The sequence below is a fragment of the Triturus cristatus genome, chromosome 2_1 (assembly GCF_964204655.1).
Source record: "Triturus cristatus chromosome 2_1, aTriCri1.1, whole genome shotgun sequence".
Classification (NCBI taxonomy): Eukaryota; Metazoa; Chordata; class Amphibia; order Caudata; family Salamandridae; genus Triturus; species Triturus cristatus.
The window spans coordinates 316,190,684-316,218,273 of NC_140581.1; the positions used below are offsets into that span (position 1 = coordinate 316,190,684).

At 45.9% G+C, this 27,590-nt stretch overlaps 1 protein-coding gene across 1 annotated transcript in view; it reads right to left on the reverse strand.

Moving 5' to 3' along the window:
* PAIP1 (poly(A) binding protein interacting protein 1) overlaps nucleotides 1–27,590 on the reverse strand; it is a 659,103-nt gene that overhangs the window by 199,831 nt on the left and 431,682 nt on the right. The window lies entirely within an intron of this gene.

Below are 27,590 nucleotides of genomic sequence, written 5' to 3' on the forward strand. Positions count from 1 at the left end.
GCGTTTGTAAACAAGCTTACATTATGAGCTATTTCATTGACACGAACAAAAACCGTCTGGATCCACAGTGTTGCACAAAATTAACTTTTCTAACGTCATTAGATTCCTGCACAGGGGCATACAAGGATGAATGGATGGATGGAAGTGCTCTGTGAGCCAGAGATCTACTGAGGCTAGCCTCCGACTCCTATGCTAAGCTGTGTGGTAAAATCGGGGACTCGTGCCAACACAGGAGCATCACCACCACACTCCAATTCACAAAACAAATATAATGAACAATACGAACACTGTGGCATAGTAGTTCCCCTTTATCAGCAAACGATCATTTTAGTGGTTTGGAGACCAGGTTTCTTTTTTTCCAAACTTTATTCCTGAAGTGTATCGGGGGTATAGAGTACACACAGAAAAGACACCAGTACTCGCTGTATACAGTTTACGATACTTAAAAAGCAAGATAATAGTAGGCATCGACAGCCAGCCTCGTACATTGTGGTTCATTTAGGCCATGGTTCTAAAACGTTAATTATGCACAGGCCATTAACAGAAGAGCAGATAAAGTAACCCAAAATTAGAGAGTACACTAGAGGCAAAGCAAAACTAGCCAATCCATGTCTGCAATCTCATCACGAGGCCCCGGGTCTGGTAGAGCCTGGTCATCCTGCTAGACAGCTAAAGTACAAGCGCGCGTGCCTCGCGCTAAAAGTAAAAAAACACAAGTGGCTGCAAAAGTGAAAGCGTCTCCCTTGCGGGAGCGAGCAGCACCAGGAGCGATAATTGCTAACGCATGGCGCCAAAGCTCGCTCCCGCAAGGGAATCGCCAAACGTGTACGCGTTGCCATTGAAAGCAATGCAACACGTGCATGTTTTTGCCTGCAAAGCTGTGTCGATTACAAAAGGTATTTTTCCTATGCAGCGCATGTGCGCTGCGTAGGCGAGACCTAAAAAACCTTGTGAGGCACCTGCCTGAAGAACGACGACAAATGTTTTTGCTATTTAGAAGTAATTCAATGTGATGATCCTTCCCCCAATATTCACAGAACCAGGGAGCATCCGCTACTGAAGAGACGCGGTAGTCACAAAGCCAGATGGAAGGCTGTAGACAGAAAAGAGGGACTAGTAACGGGGGTTAGGTAAATAAAGGGACCACAATGTAATGGGACTTTGTTGAACAAATAGAAAGGTAAATGATTTTTCCAGGGAAAAAAACACAAATACTAGTGGACTTATACTTCCAATGTTTAATCAGATACTTACAAATAAAATTTAATTTGCTTTGCATTAAACGACCAGGGAAAAAGAACATACCGACTAAAAAATATGATTGAAGAAAATTAAAAGCAGCTTTCGGCTGAAATGCAGCGCATTCAAATAATAATACTCACGGACACAGAGTCGGGAGCATCCGCCACTGAGGAGACCAGATAGGCAGGAAGCCAGATTGAAGGCTATAGACAGAGAAGAGGGACTAGTGACGGGGGTTAAGTAAATAAACGGACCACATTGTAATGGGACCGTGCCGAACAAATAGGTAAAAAAAAATTCAGAAGGAAAAAAAAAAACTAATACCAGTGGAATTATCCCACTTGGTGCAGTACATGAGTATCTGCACGTGAACAGGGACTTGTGTGAGAGAACAATGTTGAACACTGTTGCCACACCCAGTATGCACTTGCACCGTAACAGCCCATGAAAGTGTCGCTTCCCGAGAATCCGCGTCGGATTGGTAACGCGGGCACTCCGGCAATGCCAGAGGGGCCGGTATCCGAATTCCAGCTGTGGGCTGCTTTGTTGAGCAGCCTGGGGGCCGATTTGGGCGGTTTCTGCGTTGTTCAATGCCGCCAGTGGGGCCCTGAGTGGCCTTTCTGGAGGCAGATGGGTGTCCATTACCTTCCTTTTATCAACTGACAGAGGTGTCACTCCCTTTCTCTCGCTGGGCCAGCCCATTAATGTGTGGATATTGAGCGGGGGCAGGGGGGCCTGAGCAATAGTGGCCTCACTTATTTTCAAGTGTGTTTTACCAGTGTAAATTAATCCGTGCATTTATAAATCTTCCTCCTCCCCCCATTTCTTTAAATAAAATCTCTCCGAAGCAGTTTTTGGCAGAAAGGCAACATGCAAATGTGAGCCACTTTTTTTGAAGCGTGCCCGGGCCAATTTTTAATCCTAATCCAACCCTGCCGAGAATGCCTGGTTATTTTCCCTGGTCAGGTATATAGGCACCTTGGATTCTGACGACACGTGTGCAGTGAAGTATACAGGGGCTGCTGACTGCATATGGCTGCCAGGAGAGTAACGCACAGGAACGGATAGCGCACACTGCAGCCGGAGGCTAAGAAGTGCCCTTGAGGGAACGTAAACAGTGGCACTGTCAGGCGAGGCACTGTGAACAGCAGGCTAAGGGTCTGCCGGATCATGGGCTGCACTGAGGCGGGCAGTGACCACAGCAGGTAAGTGCATTGGTACCTTGTAGAGCGAGCTTGAATACACGGCGAGTGAGCTCTGCTGCTTCAGTTATTCCCCATGTTGCTTGCAAGTTTGAGTCAACAATATGTTGCACTGAAACGAGAGGGGGACATCATAACATGCGGAAGAAAGATGTCAGCACCGAAAGAGCCAGTCAGGGAGGGAGGGTGACCTTCAGAGGCAGGTCCGCCTTTAAGAGGCAAAAGAAACGAGAGACAGTAAGGGGGCAGATACAGATAGAAGAAACGGAGACAGCCTGATACAGCGGAGGGAGGAGACAGCCTGAGAGAGAGGGGTGGTGGCCAAACAGTAGGATAAAGCAGACGGGAGGAGATGCCATCACATGCTGTACAGTGTGATGGCCAAACAAAACATTTTGTTGTGTAGTTCCTATATATATCCTATACAGGATCTCCGCGTTTGGATAACAACCTGTGGGTTTGGTGGCAGACTGGCTCTGAGCACCCCCACCGAGAATGTTAGCTTGTTTGCTTTAATTAGCTCACAGTGTGTCACGGGGTCAACGGGATGAACTGAACCAGATCGGAAGGTGATTATCGTTCTCGTCCACAGGGATGGGACGGGCCCTTTAAGGACGATCCGGACCCGTCGGAGGTGGAGTTCGCCCCCGTGACATCAGCCTTCGCCCGCCTATCCCACGCATCGGCGGTGGAGAAAAGGGTGGATGCGGAAGACGCCGGCGCGAAAGCCTGGAGTGAAGACGGAGAAGCGGAGAGAGAGAGAGGGAGAGAAACAGAGAGAAGAAGTGGTTGTCGGCCAGAGGAGGTATCGACTGGCAAAGAGCGTTGTGGGAGCCCTGTGGAGGGAGAGCCAGGAGGCCAACGACAACACATCGCCCAGCCACGCTTCAGGAGAAGCGTGGCTAAAACCGGTACGGAGGAAACTCTGGGGACTTCTATACACCACGGGAGGGAACGGGTAGCTGCAAGCGGGTGGTCACGTTGTGTTGCGGTGACCTTAACTCTCCCTATTGGCTGGGGTACGAGGGTTGCCGTCTTTCCTACATCTTTTGGTTTACACATGGTGACGGCCAGTGCATTTTTGCAATACCCACACTCCCCTTCTCCTTAACGGTAATTAGACTGGAGGACACTCGACTAAATCCCGTTCTCATCTTTCTTTTTGGGCTGAGTCTGATGACCTAGACGAAGAGCCTGGGACTCTGGGGAGAAGAGGAACGTCGGAGCCATTACGCACGATCATCGCTTCATCGTACTCATCATGGTGTTTTCTGCCTGCCCTTATACCTGTAAATAAAGGACGTAAACGCAGTAGTCCTTGAGTCCGCTTTCTTGCTCAGGCCTACCCTCCTTGTACGCCCTGCAAGGCTACACAGTGCCACTAGAATCTCCTCTCAATGGGGAGAGAATAGTTTCTGGCAATCTTAGAACATGACAACCCTGATCCCTCAGGATCGTGGAAACAATGTACTAATTTTCGCTCAGTCACTCGTGCTCACTTATTCGGTTTCAGAGAGTTACACAGAAGAAACATTGGGGCATGTTACAATAAGTATTAATAGCACAGTTGTTCTTCTAGTGTAAAATAGATGTGCTGCAACAACCTTTAGACAGTACCAGATATATATGGTTAGCAGTACTTGAATATAAAAGGATAGACCAGTTCTACCATCTTGCAATAAGCATGAATACCCTCCTTCTGCACCCAGGACTAGAACTAGGTAAAGGTTCAATCCTAAAGGCTTGTTACTGTGTAGTATAAGGGGGATAATGTAAGTGACGGTGTATGATATTACCCAGGCCTATATTAGGGTATATATATATTAGGGTACCTGTTTGAAAGGTAACAATTCTCTTAGTGAAATTGCCAGCTAAGCTCACAAAGGGGGGACATTTAAACAAATGCACCAATAACAAGCCAGCATTTGTAAATGACCCAGATAACAGCCAATGGCATTTGGTGGGTGTGCCAAACCCCACATAAGAGATTAAACCTAAAAAAAGAGAAGGAACTAAAAAGCTAAAAAGAAAATTCCAGACCTAACCGCTAGATGGCGGGATAATGCACCGAAATCAATCCAGAAAAAAAATCACGCTGCTGTATAAACTGAGTCTGAAAAAGAAATACACCATTAAAATTCCAAGAGACAATTCAGGTTGTGATTAGGCATAGGTCAGTGAATACCACTTCAGATCAGTTAGAAGTCTGGAAGAAAAAGCTAGAGGTAAAAGGAAATGAAAATAACAGATTTTTGAAGCATGAGTGCATGCACGATCCTGCTTACAGTTCGACAGTGCCCATTTACTAGCTTGCCAGCATCCCTCATGCATCCTTTTCCTTTCAAATTAGGGTATTACACGTCAGATGCATTGGAATGGTATGCCGGTCTCAGAACGAAGACAAAGAAAACACTATGTTTAGTAACACACTGCTATTTTAGCTGAGCTGAACCTTGAACTACAATATATTTTTCTGTGCTTTTACATTACTTTAAATGCTTGGCCTTGTCCATAGCTTGTGGCTATATTTTAACTTCAGACTTTAAAGGTGATGCTCTTGGCTCTTTGTTATTTATGCCACAATTGTTTCCGCTTTAATGTATTTATTTTTTTCCCCCAGTATTTCAATGCTCAAGTAGTCAGGAAAGGTTCAGCTGACATCAATTTATTTTTGGTTTACCCCAAGGTTATTTTCTTGTCCTTTGCTTAATTTTCTCCTGGAGGTATACCTGCAAACTGTGCCTTTCAGTATCACGGACTTAGACATTTAATGGCCATGTCAGCACATCCTGCTGACATGGCCATAACCAACTAGTACGTGCAAACGGCAATTATCTGTTAACACTACCACTTTCCAAACACACCAATTGTAACTCTTTAGAATTAAATGAAAACATCTCAGGAATTACTGGTTGCATATGAACAGTGCTCTGCTCTCAGCCAATCATTCTCCCAGTATAAACAGTACCCCACCAGTGTGGCTGGGTCTAGAGCCCGCAACAGAGGCAGATGAAACCTGCGAGTATGAAGTCAATGTTGTCTTCGCATGGTTCTTGGTTTGGTGTACTCCTATCACAGGTGTTAGGCCAAGCCACACAAGTGGGATACTATTTTTATCAGAAAAGTTTGAAAGCAAGTTTGTAGGGACTTTGTGGATCGCAGCAGATTCCAGAACTTTGGCTCAGAATTGTTAGGAAAATGTGAGCTATTACCAAAGTTGAAGGTTTGTAGAACATTGTGGGTAAGAAAAGGCAGTAGAATTCATGCAAGTCATACCACCCTGAACTCCCACAGGATTTATAATTTTCAGAAATGTATGAGGTTCGGTAGGTTTCACTGGGTGGCAACTAAGCCCAGCCCTAAATTCCACGGCTACTCTCATTGGCAAAAAGGGATTATTTTATGCCAGGAAGTTGAGGTTTCCATGTGGCATTTTGGACCCCTCTTGTCACGGGCAACAGACCCACCCACAAAGGTGGGATATCACTTTTATTGGAAGATATGTAAGCACTTTAAATTGGAGTAAAATTTGATTTCTCTCCATTTTTGGTTTCCAAGTCTCCAAGAAAGAACATTTCGCAGAATGCCAACTGACTCACATGATAGTATGGGTAACTGCAAATTTTTGGGTGTTCAAATAACCACTATTCCTAAAGTAAGAATTTTGTGCACATTTCTAAAGGGCTTCCTTCATACCCGTTATTCATTAGATTTTACCATATGAATATCTGCATGGTTGGTACACAATAAAAATAACTATCAGCTGAAGCTCAGCTGTTGGCTCTGGCTATTGTGCGTTTTTGGTCACTTAACCACTACCCTTGCAACCAGGTCTAAAAGACGTCTTAGTAAGTAACTTTTGTAACTGGACATTCGGGAAAAAACTACTGGTAAAAAAGTTGTCACCAATTGCTATTTGTAAATAAAATATATTGGGTTATTTTTTATTTCAACGATTAGTTTATTTGGGAAAATCACGAGTAACCTACTCAAATGACGCCTTTGTTGAATTCAGATTTTTGGCTAATTCTCTGAAATGTATAAAATTCAAGTAGACAAACTAAAAAACTACAAAAAATATAAAAAATGATTTACTATGTATAAAAATGCAAATGCAGAGTAGTGGTGTCCTTAGAGACGGGTGTTCGGATCTAGGAAAATGCAGGACACCATTGAGATAATTTATCTCACAGTGGAAAAGGTTTGTCTTTAGAAGATGCAAAATTTCTGATGGATAGATAAATTGCCTCTCCTCTGAAGGATACACTTTTGCTTTCATAGTGTCTAGTTACTGCTCCTAGATAATGGCTTAACTGCACTGGAGTTGATGGTTATTTCTTGATCTGCAATCCCAATTGGTTGGATAGAAACGCATTCGGAAGTGCTGAAAAGGTTTCTGAGATGTTGACACCTGGATCAGCCAGTTAGTCTAGGTATGGATAATCTAAGATCTTCTACTTCCTATGGTAGGCTGCGACAACAGCCATGCATCCAGAGAATGTCTTTGCTACCAACTTGAGGCTGAACTGAAAACTTTGTACAGAAAATAACTGGTTCCAACCACAAACGTAAAAGATTTGTGATGCTTGTTGCCAATCAGCACATGATAATATGCATCTTAAAGCTCTTTGGGGCATAGCCAATCTCCCTGGTGGAGTTAATGGGAGATTTGATGGAGTGTCTGCAGCCTAAATGTTTCCTTCCATATCTATTGATTTGCCAGTTTCAAGCCAAGAATGTGTCTGAATCGGTTCTTGGACCCAGAAAGAAACTGAAAAACAACCCGATCCTTTTTGGGAAGAGGGTAGCCTCTTCATGGTTTGTTTTTTTGCAAGAGGATGTTAACTTCTTGCTGAGGCACGTCTAGATGTTTAGAGGACGACTTATTTGGTTAAATCGCTAGTGGAGGATAACAGATATCTGAGACAGTAGCTGTTCTAAACAATATTCAAAAGCCATCTGTGCCTGTGAGGGATATCTACTTTTTTAGGAAATTCTAAATACACCCTCACCCACTGGGTACCAGAAGAGAAGTGAGGGAGAGGGCAATCCCCTGCAAAACACCCCCACAGGAGGTTTACCTGCTACCACTGGTACTTGATGGCCTCTCTTGTGAACTAGCACCTGTGATGTTGATAAAGCCCCTGATATTGATGCTGCTGACCCTGATGTCACTGAGGGGTTTGAACACCGTGTGAAGTAAAGGCAATAATAAGGCCTGTATGTTTGTTTCCTTTGATTTTTTTCATTTTCTGGGCTTACTTTCTTCAGCTTATCCATCTTAGACTTCATTCAAGACATTTCGTCATGGGTATGGCTGCAGAACTGTGTGTTTCCAGGGAATGATAAATATAAATCCTTTGCTTTGCCTCTGGTTTAAGATTAGTCAAAACCATGGCAATATAAATGTGTGGGTAATAAAGATGTGCCTGTCACTGCACTGATGATTTGACATCATCATACCTTTGTTTAAGATTTCCATGAAGTCTTGTTATGCTGTGGGAAGGTCATACAGGAACTATTGGCGTGAGTGTCAAAGTGATCCTTCACTCCTGCCTAACTAGACAGTGGCACTTGCAGTCTTCATGTTTAGGGGAAATGCCGCACACCTTTCTCCACACAGACTCCAGTTTCCTACTGTGACTTTTGTGATAAAGGGGCAATGGCGTGATACTTTCTCACAGCAGACACAACTACTGAATCTGGTGGGGGATACATCCTAAGAAAAAAAGACAGCCCTGCTCAGGAGGCTTATATTTCTTTTGTAGACTAGAAGGAGCTACTTTCGTTGAGACTAGAATCAAGAATAGTACTATGGAACGATAAGACCTGGCCTAGAAGAAGTTGGTGTCTTGTGGATGATGTTTGGTGAAGGGTTTCAAATAGTGACTGAGGTTAATGTGAGCCAGCGGATGCTTAGCCTATTTGTTCCGCTAACAAGAACATCTTGAAATGTATTACTGGTAACCACAGCAAAAAAATGTAGATGGTGGAGAGTCAGACTGTGTTGGAGAATATGTTTCTCTTGAAGATCAAGAGGTCCAGAGGGATGATGAGCAAGATCTAGCTCTATATTTGTATCTAGATAAGTGCCTTGAAAAAGAAGTATGCCTAGTAGTAGGAAGCGGATTCTGTACATGGAATACCACTAAGTGGTTATATTGCGCACAGAGTCCAGAGATTCCCCAAAAGTGTACAGGGCTGAATGTAAACCCAAAGTGCTCTATTTGTGGTAGTGTGGGCAAGCAGCCTTAGACCTAACACAGAAGAGTGTAAAACATTTGTTATGCACACAGCGATGCAATAAGTTACTTACCTGTAACTGTAGTTCTTCAGTATTGGAAGCTTTCATAGATTCACATGCTCAAAGCATTCCCCGTCATCCTGATGTGAGTCCCCGCTACTTTAAAATAGTAGTAGCAATAGCACACTGAGAGGTATAGACTAGAAAAGATCTAGGCCTCCTAGTTTATCAACCTATCAGTCATTATTAAAAAAGGGACCAAAGTTTTGCCTAAGCCACTCAGCATGAATTACCCTCTAGAACACTCCAGAGAGAAGCTCAGTACCTCAGATTTTCAAGTACTAGTGCTAAAGTTGATATGCTGAGATAAATAGGGTGAGCGTCCCCTGGAGAGCAGGTTGGGTCACATGTCAATCTATGAAAGCTTCTGATACTGGAGAACTACAGTTACAGGTAAGTAACTTATTTCTTACTCCAGTATTGGAACTTTCATAGATTCAAATTCTTTATTCAGAATAGCAAGCAGTTGAGTAGCACATTTACCATAGTCTTGAAAATCTGAACAGGAATATGAATCAGTACAACCTGCAAGCAGTCACTAAACAAAGTAACAATCATAACCATATTAATAACAGTTAAGGAAAATTCCTTTATGCATTAAACATAGCAAATGGTACACCGTGTGGAAATGTGATTCAGCTAAAGAGGTAGTGGGGTAGAAAGGGGTGGCTCACCTCAATGGAACAGGTGGCGAAGTAATGCTTGACCCACCACCGTGACGTTCAGGACTGGTAAGTCCAGGCGGTAGTGTCGGGTAAATATGTGTCTATTCTTCCACGTTGCTGCATGGCAAATCTCAGGAAGTGACTTTCCTGCAAACAAAGCTGCAGATGTCGACACAGCCCTTGTGGAATGGGATCGGACTCAAGAAGACAGAGGTCTGCCTGCTTTGTGATGGCAAAATTGTATGGCACTTACGATCCATTTAGAAATACTCTGCTTGGAGAGCGGGAAGCCTTTCCTTGGCGCACTGTATGCGACAAATAATTGAGAAATCTTGCGAAAAGTTTGTGTTCTATGCAGATAAAACTTTAAGCATCGCTTGACATCCAATGAGTGAAGCGCCCTCTCTGCAGATGTCATTGGATTCAGGAAGAAAGTCTCCAGTATCACAGGTTCATTAAGGTGGAAATCAGATGGAACTTTGGGTATAAATTTTGGATTTGTGTGGAGTAGAATTCCATCTGTTTTTAAAAAAAAGTACCTCTATTACAAAAGCTTGAATTTCACTGACCTGTCTGGCTGAGGTCAAGGCAAGAAGTAAGGCCAACTTCATGACAGGAACTTGATCACCACTGTGTGAATTGGTTCGAAAGAGGGTTTCATCAATTGTGAGAACAGTGTTCAACTGCCAGGCTGGAGGTGGAGGACTTATAGGAGGAAACACACAAAACAGCCCTTTGAGGAACTCTTTGATTACTCTAGAAGACCATAAAGGTGGAGAGGAAAGTGATCTTCTGTAACGAGATATGGCCGCTAAGTGAACCTTTATCCAGCTATGCGACAAGCCAGGTTTCGCTAGCTGCATAAGGTAAGGTAAGACCTTCTCTGGAGAGGATGACAGTGGATGTATACACGCTTGATGGCACCAGATGCAGAAACGCTTCCATTTGAGGCAGTACGTCTTGTTGGTACTGTCCGCCCTAGCTCTGGCTAAGATATCTAGACATTTAGCGAAATGTTCAAGTGCTGGAACTAACTGAATTCAGTAGCCATGCAGTCAAGTGTAGGTTCCTGGGATCCGGGTGCAGGATCTGCCTCTGGTTCATAGTCAGAAGACTGGGACCTGAGATAAAAGAAGCAGTTCTGTGTAACAGTGTTGACCAGGCAACGCGGGAACAATGAGGATTAGTGTGCATGGTTTCATCTTTATCTTTCTCAGGACTCTTGGAAGCGGGAGAATGGGAGGAAAAGCGTAACTAAAGATGCCGGACCATGCAATTGAAAAGGCATTCCCCCATGACCCTTGTTGGGGATGCCAACTTGCATAGTACGAGCATTTGCGGTCCTGGGGAGTTGCGAAAAGGTCCAATTCTGGTGTGCCCCTGTGTAAGAATATGCTGTGCAGGGTTTGCTGGGACAGCTCCCATTCGTGGCACGATGTTGTGAGCCTGCTGAGTGCATCCGCAATTGTGTTCTGATGTCCCGGAACGTGTTCTGCGCAGAGGCAGATTCTGTGACTTATGACCCATTCCCACAACTTTTGTGCCTCCCTGAACAGATGGCGAGATCTTGAGCCGCCCTGTTTGTTTATATTTGCATCGATGTAGTATTGACCGTACGAACTAGCACTGATGAATCTCGTATTCTTGGGCGAAAAGCCTGGAGGGCCAGATGCAACACCTTAAATTCCAGCAAAAGTATGTGGGATTGAGTTTGAGCATGATGCCACTTGCCCCTTACTTGGAGCTCTTGGAGGTAAGCTCCTCATCCTTCCAAGGACGCATCCGTTGAAATTACTAGTGGCGCCGCGTCTTGCTGCAGGGACAGCCCTACTGACAGATGTTTTTTTTCTATCCACCACTCCAGGGCTTTCACCATGTATGGAGTTCCTCTAATGAGGTCGTCGGATCGTATCCACTGCTTGTCAAGCTCCTCTTGAAATAGACGCATCTTGAGATGACAGAAGGGGATCAGCGTTATGCATGACAACATCATTCCCAAGAGGAATTTGTAAAGTCGGATCAAAAGAGACTTTTTTTTTATGGAATTTGTCAGAGTGAGAAGCCGCCGCTGGCGTTCCTCTGCAGGATATGTTTTTAAGCAAACTGTGTCTACTTGGGTTCCTAGGAAGACAATCCTTTGAGGATGTATTCAGATTTAATTTTTGGCGATTGTTCGCAAGACCCAACCTCCTGAAGAGAGTCATGCAGGCCTTTGTGGACATTGTTACTGCTGTCTCAGAAGGTGCATGGATCAGCCAGTCATCCAGATATAGGAAGACATGGTGTTGCTGTTGTCTGAGAAATGCTACGACCAGAGCCAGGCACTTTGTAAAAATCCTGGACGCAGACTTGAGACCAAAGGGGAGCACTCTGAATTGGTAGTAGCGTCCGGCTACCACAAATATCAGGTATTTTCTGTGTCTTGGGTGAATAGTTATATGGAAATAGGCATCTTGGAGGTCTAGGGTTGTCATGAAGTAGTGCTGGCTTAGGAGCTTCAGTACCTCCAGCAATGTCGTCATCCAAAATGATTGCTTTTTCAAATACAGATTGAGGTACCGGAGGTCCAAAATTGGTCTCCACTGCCTTAACTTCTTTCTCATCAAAAAGAAACTTGAGTAGAAACCTAGGCCCCCTGCTGGACAATGGGACCTTCTCTCTCACTCCTTAGTGAAGAATGTTTTTGACCTCTTGTTGAAGAGCCTTGAGATGGCTGTGGAGGGTGGCTTGAGGCGGTGTTGAAGGCAGTTTTTGGATAAAATTCTACTGTATATAAACTGTACTAGGCGTAGATCCCACTGGTCTGTAGTGATAGTTTGCCATGGGTGGAGGTAGTAGGAAATGTTGCCTCCCAGGCGAGCGGGATGAGTTTGAAACAAATTAGGTAAACGGGGGCAGTAAGAGTTGGAGCCGGAACCTGTGCTATATCATTGTCGGCAGCTAGTATCTTTGCCAGCCCGTGGTATTTTTCCTCCATTTGCTGGAATTGAGGTTGGTAAGACTGGGATGTCGAAGAGTAGGCAGGGTATCGCTGATACCCTCCTCTATAGGATGGCTATCCTCTTCCCTTTGATCCTCGAAAAGGAGCTATTCTGAACTGCAACGCCCCAAAAGACTTGGTGGTATCTCTGTCTGCCTTGATGGCTTAGAGGGCCTTCTCCACATGCTGCCAAAAAGAGCTTCTCCATCATATGGAAGGTTCAAGATCCTATTTTGAACCACTGGACAGAATGAGGTGGCTCGGAGCCATCCCCGTGTTGGCAAAACTGCCGCTCCAGCTAACTGCCTAAACCCTATAACAGCAACATCCATGGCTGAATCTATTATCTCATTGGATGCTCTCTCTACTTCATGCAAGATCTTCTTTGCTTCTTCTTTAGCATCTTCTGGCAGTTGGTCAATATACGAAGCAATGTCTGACCACATTTGGAGATCATAGCGCCCTAAGATGCCAGGGAGCTTGCTGCTTTAACTGTCAATGCTGGCATTGCCAAGAACCTTTTACCGATGGAATCGAGTCGTCTGCCCTCTTTATCCGGACGTGCAGAAAGAGGTGCTGCAGGATTTTTGGAGCGGTGTTGAGCGGCCTGGGTGGCCTATGAAGGCACGCTGGAGCGTCATTGTTGGACTTGGCCCTTTTGGCAGTTTCACCCCTAAACCTTTTGCCTTTTCTGTGACCTGATATTGGTAGTTTTTGGCCTCTGCACACTTTAGCACTGTGGTCCAGTGTAAAGTGGGTGCGCGCTCTGAGTGCGTATGGTGAGATTGGCCTGCCGTCCCATATAAATGCATGGGGGATGTGTGTGTCCATGGTAATTCCTGGTGTGAGAGGAGTGCAGGGTCGAGTTTAGTATGTGTGAAATCGTAAGAAGAAATGCTGCGCAATGGTGTGCGCAGATTTATGGTGACTGGTGGAGAAGTGCCACTTTTAGAAGTTGGCATTTCTGTGTGCTGTGTGTCTGCCTGCCTGTTGTGAATTGCATGTCTGGCTTTTGATTGACAGGTGCTGGATGGTGTGGGGAATTCCAGGAGCCAGGGTGAGTCAGCCCAGTGGTGAATAGAGAGATCTGCATCTAGATGGGAGGGAGGAGTTGCACCTGGAAACTGAAGAGGGATGTGCCTTCCCTCCACAATGCTGGCTCCGCCCCCTCTGGTGCGTCTGATCCCTGAGCCCCCACCTAACAAAGGAGAGAGGAGCTGAGCAAAACAAAAGTGGTCCAAATCTCCCCCAAACCAGTTCTGACTGGTATCCCCAAGCCCTGTACTGTGAAACAAAGGGAAAAGGGTGTATAAAAGAAGGGGCTGTGACCCCATGAATTTGTGCTCTGCTGTGCTGGTCCGGACGCTGGGGGCTACGGCTGCTGGGCTCCAAGCGGAACCGCCACAAGGGACTGCCTCCCTGCTGGAGAGCCCTGTGTGCTGGCCTGCCTGAGCCCAGCCTTGTGCCCCCCTGAACTTTGCCTTTTATTTGGGAGAGCGCTTTGCTCTTTATTGCTGGGAAGAGCACTCCATTTCTGACCCTAGACCTTTGACTTTTACCCCTAGGAGCGCTTTGTTTTCCATTGCCAAGGAGCGCTTCATTTTCCATTTTAAGGAGCGCTTTATTTTTATTTTCTGAAGAGCGCTTTACTGTCCTGAGAAGCTCCTTCGTTTTTGGGCTGCAGCGCTGAGCTGCGATTGATCGAGGGAATCCCGATGTAGGGATTCCCCCGCATTGCCGGCTTCTCGCAGCGGGAGCCCACCCCGCGTTGCCTGCATTCTGCTAGGGGTGCCCACCCCGCGTTTATGTGCTTTTAGGGGGAGCCCACCCCGCTACTGAATGTATTTGATTAACGGGAGCCTACCCATACTGGTGCCAGGAAAGGAGCCACCGAAAGCCCTGAGGGCCGCCGCGCTGCCCGTGGCGACCCGGAAGTCGCCAGTAAAGCCCTGGTTGCGGGCGGGGCCTGAAATCGGCCCGGAAGAGGTTGCCTCTGCTGTTGAGGCAGAGCGCGGCTCCCCCCGTTAGTTGCCATAGCAACGAGGGAGTCGCGGGGGAAGCCGACACCAGGAAGAGATGAGACGGCCCCTGTGCAGGAACACCCGAGACCCACAGTCGGTGAGTGGGGTTGAGCTGGAGCCTGCATTTGGTGACAGAGCCCCGTGGGGCTCACACGTACAAGGAAGGAGTGCCTGACCGCTTTGGAGCACATTGCCAGCGCCACCTTCATTGTTGGGGGCATGTTGATGCGGATAGGAGCAGAGGTCCCCGTGAGCGCCATCCCGAGGCACAGTGCCGGTGCCTGGGACCTGCGCCTGAACCCCGGTGAGTGGTACATGGCCAGCGCCACCTTTATTGTTGGGGGCATTTTTCTTAAGCAAGGAGCCCCGGGAAGGAGAGGCTCCCCAGTCCCTTTGTGACGCCAGCTATTCTCCCCGCAGTCCGTTCGCTGCACAGTGAAGTGCTCCATGGGGGCAAGTTGATATTTGGATGTCCCGGAGTGCGACTTGGGGGCAATTTCAAAGGAAGAGTCGGGGTACAGGAGTGCCAGGGTTCATTTCCCCAGCTGCCCCGTCCGACAGTGGGCAGCTGCAACGTTTTGCCCCATTGTTCTAAGAGCCCCAGTAGGGTTCAGTAGGCACAGTGGTGCCAGCCCCATTTTTTTCCTCGGGTGCATTTTCATTTAGAGTCCCAGAGAGGAGCTCAGGGGGCACGCCGGTGCCCGTGATCAACTCTACAGCTGCCCAGCAAGTAGTGGACAGCTGCCACCTTTAGGACTGATCTTTTGCGCACTTTTACCCCACTGCATGCGCAGCCAGCCCTGACATTCTGGACGTTGGCATTTGAGCCCCTGGGAGAGGACAGATGGCATGGGGCCAGTTTCAGTGCGTTGTGCCCCCGATTGGGGCACACGGTTTTTATGCCACTTATTTCCTAAGGTGTTTATGCTTGTGATGCCTACTGTAATGCCTTTTGCGTAATGTGTGATGCTAATGAGGTTTGGGCCTAATGTAGTTTCATGCGCAAGGTGATTTATGCCTCCTCTGTTTTACATTGCAGGATCTCATGCTAAGTTCCTAACTTACCCAGTAGTTACTGGTTGTGCGCTACATTTACAATTGGTGATTTGTTATGGTTTTGACAGAGGCCCCATTGGCCCTGTCATGTGTAAATAGTCCCCTGTGAATATTGCCTAGTGCCAGTTGGCTCAGTGTATATTATGTGATTATGTTTCTAATGTATTTATGACAATACAAAGGCTATTTTTATATATAACCTTGAGTGGAGTTCCTTTTCTGGTGTACTTGGGGTGTTGCGTGCGCAAACGCTTTACACATTGCCTCCGGGATAAGCCTGACTGCTCGTGCCAAGCTACCAAGGGGTTATCTTTGGCGTGTAACTCCTGTGCCCTGACTAGAGTGGTGGTCTCTGCCTGGCTTTGGCGCAAGCCTTAGCCAACCAGAGATCCCATTTCTAACAGTCATCTGTTGTCTTATATTTTTAGGTCTCGCCTGGCGAAAGCAGCGCATGCGCTGCTCTCACCACAGAGATGACCTTTTGGAATCAATTCTCCCCGTGGGCTTACATGCACGCGTCTGCATGGACAAAGATGGCTGCTGTCCAAAGCATACAGCATGTGCATGTCCGTACGGACGGACTGTGGACAGTCCGAAGCCATCTTGTTCTAAATAGCGCGTTCACCACGCTGACGTGCTCACTCCTCCCTGGGCCCGCCCCTCGCGTGTTCACCATGCTGCCGCGCTCACTCCAGTATGCCGTTCTGCAAAACTAACTCATTGCCTGTCTCAGAATCCGATTCTCGCTATTGTGACTGTGGCATCTGTCTGAATGTGACTGCCTCCGCCTGTGCGCCCCCTCGGCTCCCTTCGTAATGACAGTACTCCCTCCCCCCCCCTCCTAGAGCGCTGCTCCTGTAATTATGCGGTTGTATTGTCTGACACAGCTGTTCCCTGTAGGCAGGGGACACGAGACCTGACACCGCCGGCTCGCACCAGCACAAGCTCGCAGGACCACAGTGTTTTGACTTAGTATTTTTGACTCTGAGTCTCAGAGAGTGCACTTCCAGCGGCAGACTCTGCATCACCAGGGGAAGTTGCAAACACACCCATTTCAGGTTCCGAGGTCCTTGTCGTCAAGTGACGGAGCTCGGACAGTGTTCTGTGTGTTTACAATGAAAACCGTGTCAACTGCAGGTTCGCTATAACCCTGTGAAAGCAGTTTTATTATCCCAGGCTAATGATTGTCTCATTGAATCTCTCCTCCCTTCTCTATCCCAGGCCATACCATCAGTTTTATTCCAAGCATGACTGACCTCTGCTTCAAACAAAATCTGTAGTTTGAGCCCCGCACGTGTGAAAGTGACACTCCTTTTCCACAAGAGTTGCATACCGCAGCCTAGACGTTTAGTAGCATTTTTAAAGCGGTACACTGGCTTCAAGCACCTGCTTAAGAGATCTGTGTATGTCCAGGAACTCGCACTGTGTAGAGCTGACAGGCTAGCTTACATGTTTAGGGCACCTAATGCAGAGATCAGCGTGTAATGTCCTAGTCAAAGGGCCAAATCATCACAAAACATCTTAGCGAGTTAATGTGCCTGCTGAAGAGCACTGTGTGTAACATGCAGGTTGCATGTTCACTTATGAGAAAACAGCACAGTGGGTTACAGCTCATGCTGCAAAACTACTTGGGTACCCTACAGGTTGCAAAGATCGAGCCTGAGGGAAAGTTTAGTGGAGTATTTGCTGGATTCAAACATCTTTAAGTAGCCAGAAAGGGTCAAGACTAAATCCACCATAAATGGTCAGCACCAGCGCAGACCTAGTGCAGCACCAGCACAGAACTAGTGCTGCACCACCTCAGCATCAGCACAGTACTACATCTGCATTAGTGCACCATCACCACCACAGACCCACCTCAGCACCAGAGCTGCCCCACCTCAGCAGCACCAGCTCAGAACCACAGAGCACCAGCTCACTACCACAGAGGACCGACTCAGCACCACAGCATGAATCAGCAACACCTCAGTATCACCGCAGTATCACTCAGCATCATCTCCGCATCAGCACACCACCACCTCAGCATCACTCAGCACCACCTCGGTCTCCCTTCAGAATCTGGCTTTTGTTGATTCTCTCCTAGTCTCCGTCCGCTGCTAGTATTGCAATTCAGGTACCTTTTCACAACCTCCACCCTCTCGTTGTTTATGACCCCCCCTAAAAAAACATGCATTAAAAATGCAATAGGTATCGCCTTTCATTAAGTTAAAGCCATTTGATTTGCTATACAATACCATTAGCAAAGCAAATGGCCTTAACTTAATCAAAGGAGATACCTATTGCATTTTCAATGCTTGTTTTATCAAGATGTGGGAGCACCGCGGGCACAGAGGCTGTATTTTTCATTAACCTAATACCTTCATCCCAGACGTAATCAATTATGGGAATAGCTCTGACAGACTTCAAAATGGCTCTTTAGAATCATATAAGAAACAGTCAGCTTGCTTAGAAGGCATTGGTAAAGCAAATCTTTTCGCAACACACTCCAACAAATTGTGAAATCCCCAATATCCTCTATACATTCCGAGGTCGTATCATGAAGTTCTTCCTCTTCATCCGAAGAGACCAGTTCCTGGTGAGGAACAGATTGTTGAGTGTTTTGGACCGAAAGTACGGTAGGAGTATGAAATCGTACTGGTGATGCCACCTGAGGAGGTGAAGCTCTAGTAGCCGGTCTGAAGGTGGGAAGCGTTGCCGGTAATCTTGTAAGATGAACTGCAGATCTGATAGTAACGCAAAGAGCATTGTGACCATGTCCTCCTGATACTGGTGGTGTTCTTGTTCAGGTTGAGCAAAATAGGCTTGACCGTAGTACTGTTGATCGTCATCATCTGGTTCACACTGGAACTCAGACAGGCTCTACGCGTCCCCAAAAAGGCCTTCCTGTTCTTTGGAATCTTCCTCCAGAAGATGCGTGGGCAAAAGAGGTATAATTTTACTGTGTGATGTATGCTCTGGTGTGATCTCTGTTGCCAGTGTCTATGCCTCTTAAAGGACCTTCGCTGACACAATTTTCGTTGACAATTGAGTCGGCGACAATGTCTTCCCTTCAACTTTGTCGTCGGTGACATCGTCGACGAAGATGACGGATGAGACTTCGTTGATGGCTGTGGCTTCGACGGCAATGACAGTCGACGGCAATGACAGTCGACGGCAAAGATTTTGTCGACGCCGGTGACTGCACCGTCGTCGATGGTGGCATGCTCGATGACGGTGACGACCGTCGAGTGCTGTAACTTCAACGGAGACTATGATAACTTCACGGACGGCTCTTTCTTTTTACCACGTCGGTGCCGTCAACTTCAATTTCAAAGGCGCCGACGACTGTTTCATCGACGAAGGCTCCACCTCTTTAGATGACGATGTGAGAGGAATGGTCGACAAAATTAGACCCTGCTTCGACGATAAGGAAATCATCAACGATGAGAGGGCCATAGAGCAAGTCGTTGATGTCGGCATGCCCAAAGTGCCGCCTCTGGTCGTCGACCGTGCTGAAACACTTTTATTCACCGACCGAGAGCTCGCCGAAAGCTTGTCAGAAGAAGGCTTTTTGAATGTTAATTTGAGCTCTGTAGGTGGTGCTTTTGGCTCAGAAACAGTCTTGGATGGCTGTTCTATTTTTTTAGAACCTTTTTTGCGCTCAGGAGAAGAATCATGAGAGGACTTCTTGGCGCATTTCATGACATGCTCTTTATCCGATTGGCAGGATTCCCTTACCCTCTTTTCAGCAATTTTAGAATTAGTAGACTGCTTATTCTTAGAGTCTGATACAGGGTCAGACCTGGTTTTCAATTCCTGGAGCCAAGGTAAGACGACGTCCTTCTGGGACTCTGAGGGTTTTGTTAGAAAAGGTGTGACATATCTTGCAGCCTGACGCCTTAAGAGATGGGTACAACAATAAATGCAGTCTTTATGAGGGTCCTCTATATACAATCGCTTCTTCAAACAAGTGGCACACTCCCTGACGGGAGTCTTCTTAGCCATAGCCCAGTCAGATTTGGTAACCACCAATAGATATATGGGATAGAATAAATATCTTTCTATGAATTTATAATCCATTGAAAGTACTTTCCTGAATAAAGAAGTCCAGAAATGTTCTTTAGATGAAAAAGCTGAGCAGATTCATGCAGATTGGCTAAGGCAAAACTTTAATACCTTTTTTAATAATGACTGACAGGTTGATAAACTAATAGGCATAGGCATTTTCTAGTCTATACCTATCAGTGTACTATTTCTACTAATATAAGTACCGGGGACTCCTATCATGACGATGGGGAATGATTCAAGCATGTGAATCTATGAAAGTTCCAATACTGGAATAATAATAAATGAAACACTCAAAAGGAGATCGACGCCAATTATAGAAAAATAAGCTTCTTTCATGTTTGATTTGAAGATCAAGATGTATGCAAAAAGGTAAATACGTTTTTTTAGGAAAAATACTATACACTTTCGTTAAATTTTCATGCTGTGCAATGTTAACCTATGGAGGAAAACAAGAATTTAGTTTTTCAGTTAAGTACACGACTTACAGATACAGTCTTCGTGGTTTTAGGTCAACACCAGGCAAGGTTCAGTTTAGCACCAAAACTGCACAAATGTGTTCGAATGCAGAGGTCAAATTCGGGGTCGGGTGTGCCCAATGTTTACCAATGGAGACTGGGAGTGCTTGAAGATGCATTGCTCACAGGTGAGTAAAGTGGTGTCAGGGGTCGATTTCCTAGAAGTACATGGGGGCAACAAGGCAGCACCAAAGTTAACACCCTCAGCAGCACAGGGGCAGTCCTTTGGTGTTCTGAAACAGCTTACCAGGCAGGTCGCAGTCAGGTGGAGTCTTTAGATTGAGGCTGCAGGCATCGAGGTGGAGTCCTGGCAGGGGTCAGCACACGGTAGACTAGCTCAAGGCGCTGGGGAACCTTCACAGGACCAGTGGGCCACTTGAACTTGGGCAGTGTGAGTCGGGTGCAGAGGTGGGTCCGGCGGTGGTTTCGCGGTTCCTCAGGGCGGAGGACTTTGTTCTTTGAAGTTGGTTTCTTCTGGACAGGTCCGCTGTCCATGGGAGATCTTGGTCTTTGTCTAAGGCAGGCAATACTCCCAAGGTTTTGGAGGTCGCTGGGCTGCAGGATGGGTCGTCGTTTGGCGCAGGATTGTCAATGGCTGCTGTCGGTAGTCTTCTCTGCTGGTGTGACGCTGTAGGGTCTGGTTCTTCTTAGGTTGTCAGGAATCTGATTTCAGGGTCTGGGGGTGCCACCTAAATACTAGATTTAGGGGGGTTACCGGGGAGTGATAGGTAGGGACAAATGGGTCTCTTACCTGGGTGTCTACACCCACTATTATGCCAACCTCCTGTGAGTCCCACTATCTTCAAGATGGTGGGTACTGAAAAATGTGCTTCACTTTGCCTCCTGCACCCAAGGGGTGGAGTAGGCGAAGAGGGGCACACCTCCTACTCGTACTAAGTTTTCCTGTCTGTTCTCCCGCCAAAAAAAGGGGGGGCTTAAACCAGGGGCTGCCATTTGCTGCGAGCAGCAGATGATGGGGTTGCATTACAAATGTGGCAAGATCTTTGAAGCTTCCCTCTTGAGCACTATGCTCGTCCAGGGAGGAGGAGGTAACACACCTCCACTTAAGATGTGCTTTGTTTCTGTCTTCAGAGAGCAGGGGCTCGCAATCCAGGGGTCCAGAAATATGTCTGGAGGTGGCAGCCAGCCTAAAGTGAGTCCTAGACCACACCAGGGTTGGTAGGTTTCCGGGCGACACCTCTGAGGTGCCTGCTGGGTACATGTTTTAATAAATCCAACACTGCATCAAAGTAGGTTTATTAGGAGGAGTTGTTTGGTACCAAAGTTGTCGAGTTTCCAGCCAATGTACTCTCTATGGCTTCCCTGATACTTTTATTAAGAATAGACTTAAATATTGTAGGGGCATATCTGCTCATGCAGATGTGCCCATACCTGAGATAAAGAGCACCCTGCCTTAGGGCTGTAAGGCCTGCTTGGAATGGCACATACACTGTCATTTTTGCCTGCACCAGGGCATGCAGGCTGCAGTGGCAGATAGCATGGCCCTGGTGGGGGGTCACTAGGGGACCCTCTTTAGTCCCAATGCCCTAGGTATCAGGAATACCATTTACTAGGGACCTAAAGAGGGGCCTGACGTTGCCAATTGTGGTACAGCTTTAGGATAAGAACACTGGTACTGGGAACCTGGACAGCCTCTTTGTGAGTCAGACTACAAGTACTCAATCGAATAAGCACTACATATAACACTCAGGATAAAACAGGGAGTCAGGGAGAAACTTTGGAATAGTGGCACAGGTTTTTAAGTCTACTCTGTAGTTGTCCACCACCTATGGTGAGACACTGAATACTGTGTGTAGACATTAATTGCAAAAACAATATTATCAGGACATGCTGATGTAATTGATAGTACTCACCAATGAAGGCTAAGGAGAAGGTGTCACCCCAGCAATGGACTAAGCGGAGAGGAAGAGATGGTAGCAGAGGGATCCCAAATGTTGGTTTGTTGTGGTAGATAACTGGTGCACTGAATTGCAGGAGTTAAGCAGGACATTATCAAGGGGAACCCGAAAGATGGAAGCAAAGGGAGGGACCAAAACAACAAAAATGCGTGGAAAGTTAAGGCAAGGTGTTAACTGGTAGGAGAGCGAAGAAACAAAATACACAGTTACTGGGCAAGGTGTTTTCAGTTGGGCTGGGTTAAATACTGCCTCTTCCACACTTGGAACTCAGCAATGGAAATGAGTACCCAAATGGATTGTGAAGGATGCTAACATTGCCAGCACTTCTAAAGTCGTGTTAGGTGTTTCCAGAGTTTTCAAGTCTTTTTCCTCTGCATTGTAGCGCAAGAATGCCATGAGACCTCCTAACACAATGGTCCTGACGGTGGCACTGGAGGCACTACTTGATAATGTAAAGAAGTTGAAGCGGTGGAGGAGGCAGGGGAGTCATCGCTGGATGATGAGGTGAAGGCTGTGGAAAAGGAATGGACAATCTGGAAAGGTCACAGTATAAGAGGGTCTTGGTGGTGAATATGCTTTAGAGTGTGAGAGTCCTTGCCTTCATCCTTCTGAGCCACTCTGCAGTTTATACAAAATAAAAAGTAGTATGTGTGCCTCGACGTCATAGTAGCTCTTGAAGTCAAAATCTTCCTCGTTCTCTAAAGCCTTGACCTTTTAGACATTGTTGGCAACCCAGAGCTTAAAAGGGAACAGTTTGGTGATGTACCTTGCTTCGATGTCAAAAAGGGAAGGCCTCCACCTTTCCCGATGCCTCCTTTTCTAGGGGTAGGAGGCGAACTCCGCTCTACGCCTAGAGCGCAGAGTTCAGCAAAAAACTCTGACTCCGCCGCGTCACAGAGTTTTAGGCACCCACCCGACCAACAATCTTCAGCTTGTCAACCATTTTCTCTTTCTCGGCTGTTTCCGCTCTTGAACCGCTAGATCTCTAAGGTCTTTTGTTTTCATTTTCATCCTAGTCACACCCACACAAGGCCAGATTAGAATGCTCTCTAGGGAAGCAGGAGAGGGAGTGCGAGAGGGCAGCTGGGGAGGAGCGTCACTGCAACCTGCTATTGGTGTCTCTTTCAGTGCATTGTGGGATCGCGGCAGGCTCCTTGGGAGGCTTGAGACTGGCCGCCCCCTCTCCTTCCTCAGCAGTTCTAAGATGGTGACTGCTGAGATAGCAGCGGAATTGCAGGTGCCTGTGGAGGCAGGGTCAGACACCTGCCCGTGCTTCTTCCTTGCCAGATTTCACTGTGGTCTGCTCATTCCTGGATCGGTACGGACGCTGCTAGAGCTTCCCGAATTTACCTTCCTGCAGCTGGAGCGAGTGTTGTGGGATACTGGCCTATTATTCAGGTATTTGAAGTGTTATGAACAACCCTGTTAAAGCAGATGATGCATCTTTTAAATGCTAATCACAATTGGCCAGTTACTTCATGCACTGTTTGCAGCCACAGGCGCTGGATCTTCTGGGCTATCTTAGCAGCCGCAGAGCTGCTGCATTCAAACAGATTGCACACAGCAGTCAGAGCCTTCTCTCTGCGGCAGCCTCTGTCTGCATTCTTTTATTATCGATAGGAGTCTGGGTAAAGTGCGGCATCGGCCCCCGGGCTAGGAGGCACACTTGAGTGGGTGCATAGCCAGAGATGGGATGAAGAAGCCCTGCGGGTGAGGGAGAGCCCCCGGTGTGAATGCGGAGACGCAGTGCTGCACAACCTTTTCTTCGTCAGGAGCTGAAAAGAGGCAGCATGATGTACATCACACACATTAGACTGTGAGCTCGCAAAACTGAAAAGAAGGCCTTGCACCCTCACAAAAGTCTGTGACGCATGTCTGCAAATGAATACTATAGAGCCCCTTTTACTCTCAGAGGTGACGAAGCACACATGTAGACACTAAATCACAGACACAGACATCAGATAAGGGAGGCTGCACCCATCCTGTTTGCGGACTATCCTACCAGTTGCCAATCCTCTGTAATTTTGCTGCTAATGCTTCAAGCATATACTAAATGGGATGGCAGCTCGCTGACTAGTGCACCCTAGAGCGTGACCCAGGCAATTGTTTTTCCTTCACATTGTGTTTCATTTGTGGGCTGTGTGTTGTCCTAGGGCATTCCAACTGACCTTGGACAATCCCAGCAAGGGAGAGACGTCAGCAGGCCCTAGACATACGACAGGTAGAACGAGTCAGCTTACATCATGTGGCAAGCTCCATTACTAGTAACATACTCTGCTTCCTTCCTCTTTCACAACATCTGGTATAACTGTGCATAGTGCATGCATGGGGCCCTTGAAAACAGTGCACACCAAAGAATGGATGTGATGAAGTTAATCCAGTGGAAAATAGTTTTTCCAGTAACTCCACGAAATTCCGCTGAGTGAAACTCCGTGAGCTCCGCCTAGGCCTATTCTGTTCTTGGATTTTCTCCTTTGGGAATACTCAGAGATAGGGAATAGGAGCACTGATTAAGTGATGTCCCTCTCCTATATCTCCCGATCGTCCGCTTTATCCAGACATGAACTCTTGCTGCTTGAGCAATTCCTCTCTCCCATGAAGGCAAATCTTCTCACTGTACTTCAGGGTGTTCTTAGAAAAATGACTGCAGTGCACACATTTGTCAGGAATATGGGTTTCTGGAAGGTAAAGAATACAGAGACAAGGATGATCTGTTTATACCACTTTCCTGTCACATGCAGGACATTTATCAATGTATGGCATTTTTGAGGAAATAAAAAAATATTTTCTGTCAGAAAAGGAATAGGAAAACCTCTAAACATCAAAAGACAGAGTGAAGATATTTAAAGGACACTTCAAAGAAGAAAAGAAAATGCATAAAAACGCAGAGTTTAGCGCTGCAAGATCCTGTCACCGGGAGACGAAAAAAACGGAACTAATCTAACTGCTCAGTTCACGGTAGAACGGGATACAGGAGGAAAAGAGCCCTTAAAGGCAGAGTGTCACTCTTTACCTTAGCATAGCTGCAGCGTATATGGTTACATTGTCCTGATTCCTTATCTTCATTCACATTAATAAAAGTTGTGTAGGAGGTTTTTTTAAATATTGCCTAATTTTCTAGTGATCGTGTTTTAGGTACATTTAAAATTTTTAAAGCAAATTAATGATGTATGTAATATAGTATGCTAAGTATTTCTTCCTGTTCTATAAAAAAAATCTGGTCCTATTAAATTAAGGCGAAGATTCAACTAACACATTTGGAAGAAGTGCTCTTGGATCGCCACGTGAGATTTTTGATGGAGAACCACTACAATGAGAAACAGACTGCAGAATGTCTGTAAATAAATTAATCAGTAACTTTTTAATGGGAAGAGGAACTGTGCCAGTTCTACCGCTGTTTTGCCGATAACTGCTGTGGAAGAGGCAACCTGCTCAGAAGGATGGACCTATGAGTAATCCATCTCAAGGAAGGTCCCTAGCTTACTACTATCTCTCAAATCAATATTAATGTTGTCATCAGTCTATGGAGAGAGGTGTCCCACCTATCATTGTACTCAGTGCAGATAGGACAATTGAAGCAGGTGTTTGCAATAACAACTGGAGTCAAATAGGGCACCCATCTAGTTAATCTTTGAGCACATGGCAGAGGAATGCTCATGGGATTATCCTAGAAAGAGTCCTGGACTTTCTCTCAAGCTGTGGCAAGAGCATACTAGGTCTTTGGATCCAAAGGTGGTGGCAGAACATGTGGTGCCAGCACCCATATTGGTACTGTAGCAAGTAGCAGAGCAACAGAAGTAAAGCCGTTTTGAAACACCTCCAAAAGGGGTTCACCACTGCTAAAGCAGAGACTACTTACAGAGGCTCAATCGGGGACTCAAAATATCCTTGGTGCTAGAAGAGAAGGAAGGAGGGACGCGCAGAAGATCTGAACCATGGTCTAAGTAAAAGCTGCCCCTTTCTGGAGCTCAGACGACATTAGTGCAAATTCCAGGCACGGCTTCACCAACACTGGCACTGACTCCAAAGAAGTCTTTGAGGCTCAAGTCAGGGAACAGCACGCCCAACTTTAAGACCGATTCCTCAAATGGGAGCAACATGTGGGGGAGGACAACTTTTGTTTGGGATGCTTTTAGCGATGGGTTTAAAAGGATGTGTACTCAGAGTGCTTCCTGATCGATAACTAAATTGTGGAAGGAGACTTGGCATGGCATGCGCAATGAAGAGTTTGGATACCCTCTTCATGATTACTGGAAATGCGTAGGGTTACACTGATAGCAGGAACTGGAGTTGTGGTTTTGACCCAAAGACAGACAGATAGAGGCATTCAAGATCCACATCTGTTTTTGACAGGAGCAACGTCGTTTGAAAACTGATTTTAGGGGGGTAACATTTAATTAAAAAGCAGAATAAGAGAGTTCATTGGTATACATTGAAGGAAGAAGCTCCAGATCCGCATCAAAGTGTGGGGTAATAGAAGAACTGGCTTAAGAGTGGAGGGTGGCATCTCATATGGCTCGGTCATATCGCATCCAAAGGAAGATCATGAGCTGTAGTTAGTACAGTGCAGCGCAACCTGTCAGCCCTTAGGAGTTCTGGAAAAGTTTCAACGTCAAGGTGAGGAGTTTGCGGACTGAAGTGTCCATCGGAACAAACATATATTGTATGCTAGAACACATGAAGACTATGAACTCTTATAATTGCCTCATAAAACAAAGTGAATTTCAGTACGTATAACTCTGCTATTATTGCAGAAACTGTTTTGAGATATTGTTTTGTAAAACTGCCCTTTTATTTTGAAGGGAATTTATGCAAAAAAGAGCAAAGAAAAAGGAACAAACCTGGTCTGACATGTATAAAGAGTGCACAAAAAATAGTTTTAGTAAATAAACTTTGTACCGTTCATTAGATTACTCCAACTAATAAAATGACTGAATGAACTGTGCAATAACAAATATATAAAATCAATGGGCAAACAACATTAGTAATAGAAGGGATTATAAAGTAGGGAAACAGTTTCAGTGTAATTAGCGTTTGCTTTCTAGACTTTCTTGTAAATTTAATTTGCTGAAGAGGGATTCCTAACTCATTTGCCAGACACAGTCAGTGTCTATTTATGATAACAAAGCAGGATGGGGATCCAAGGTGATAAATTAACAAGGGCTGGGGCTGCACACTACTTCTGACATAACAGTCCCAAGGGTCCTACTCATTAAGGGAGTTACGGATTTTTGGTGAAGGCCAAAGGCTAATAATAATTTCATCTTAACATGTTTTAAGTGAAGAACTTCTCAATTAAGAGAGCCACAAATACATTATTGTGTCATTGAATAAGAATAGAATATATGGCCATGGGAACCAAACAAAAATATTGTGGTCACATTTAAAAAGAAAATAGAAAGATAGTTTCCTTTGTGCCACCTGCAGTACGGAAAGTATTCAGATTTAGGGTGTTAAACTAATAACAGAAGCTAGGTGACCGAGAAATCAAAATAAACTACAAAACTGATTTCTAATTATATTGTTTTAATGTATTTACTGAAGAGTTTTCTTTTACTAGAGCGTGCAACTAGTTATGCATGAACATCTCCGAATGACAGTAACATTCAAAATACATTCTACATGACTAAATACAAACA